The sequence below is a fragment of the Orycteropus afer genome, unplaced genomic scaffold (assembly GCF_000298275.1).
Source record: "Orycteropus afer afer isolate SDZICR_OR568_19922 unplaced genomic scaffold, OryAfe1.0 scaffold00018, whole genome shotgun sequence".
Taxonomy (NCBI): domain Eukaryota; kingdom Metazoa; phylum Chordata; class Mammalia; order Tubulidentata; family Orycteropodidae; genus Orycteropus; species Orycteropus afer.
Window position 1 is genome coordinate 21,015,998 of NW_006921605.1, and position 1,654 is coordinate 21,017,651.

A 1,654-nucleotide genomic window follows, 5' to 3' on the forward strand; every position below is an offset into this window, starting at 1 on the left:
GGAAGGCCCTCAACAAGATGGACTGACACAGTGGCTACAGTGATAGGCTCAGGTATGGCAAGGATTGTGAGGCTGGCACAGAACCAGGCAATGTTTTGTTCTGCTGTACATAGGGTCGCTATGAGTCGGAGACGACTCGATGGCACCTAACAGTAACAACAACATTGTACTGCGTCATGTAAAATGTAAGAACCTTACAACAGAATAATTCCATTGCCACAACCCCATCCTCTGTGTTAATGCATAGAACACTGGGATTTCTCATCTTCTGAGATAAGATTAGGAAAGGGTCTTATCCCTAGTATCCCTGTACCTTCGGCCAAGTCCACGAATTCTGTGCCACTAGCCTGAGAAGGCAGCCTGGGCTGGATCAGTTCTGCCTGCCTCCCTTCCCCCACGCTGCTCTATTTCCAGGTCCTGACCACTTCCTGTCTACAGTATTAGCCTTGTCCAGCTGAGTCCTGAGGTATGACACCCACATAGGAAAAACCTGGCCGTTAGCCTGAAGGCTGGTCTAAACGGAGGGCCCCTGGGATTCAGAAGGGTGACAAAACCTCAGCACACAGGGTAGGATGACTGTGAGCTGGAAGTATGATCAGCAGGACCCCTCACTTCCCCACGGCTCCGGCTGTTTCCAGCCCAATGAGACCTGCAGTCCTCAGCCCTGTCCTGGAAGCCACAAGCCTGAGGAAGGAACGGAAGGAGAGAGCCTGTGTCCCCTTCACTGTGACCAGGACCCTTGGCAGGAGAGCAGCCTCTGCCTCTTTGATTCTCCCTGTTCCTTTCGTCCTCTCCTCCCCCTCTCTCCATTCTCCCAACAGGGGCTCACACAAATGAACTACCCCAAGGGCTGTGTCCCCAGCAAGACCACTCTTAATCTGTATTCCTCACCTGTTCATTCGCTCTGTACTCTCATACCCATCTCCTACATATTCATGGGATTTTATATGTGGTAAAACCTTCAGATTGAGACCATGCCTGTGAATGCATGTCCCATTTTCTAGAACTTTCCTTTCCAGGGCACAAAATGAACTCGTTTCCTACAGCCGCAGAATTCTGTTAAGCAATCCACCCAGGGAGATTTAAGCTGAGAGACTGGTGATGACGTCATAGCAAAAATTTACTGAGGACTTACTATGTGCCAGGCATATACTAAATGCTTTATACACATCACATCATAAAAGTCTCACATCCCTCCAGGAGATGAATATTGTTTTGTTTTTTGGTGAAATACGTACAACAAAACATACACCCGTTCAACAACTTTTATATATATGGTCCATTGACGATGGTTACTTCCTTCACCTTGTGTCACCATTCCCCCATCTCTGCCCATATTGTTTCACCATTGTTAACTTAGACTCTCTGCCTCTTACAGTTTTCATCTGTGTTTTAGAGTTACTGTGTTAAAGGAAGGAGCTCGGGTGGCCTAGTGCCTAAGGCACTTGACTGCTAACCAGAAGACTGGCAGTTCAAATCCACCAGCCACTCCTCAGAAGAAAGGTTGGGCGATTACTTCCGTAGTGATACCGCCTCGGAAACCCAAGGAGGGGTCACTATGAGTCGGATCCCACTCAACGGCAGTGTGTTGCATTTATGTTCGCATATTAAAGGAGCTCTGGTGGCCTAGGGCCTAAGGCATCTGACTGTTAAC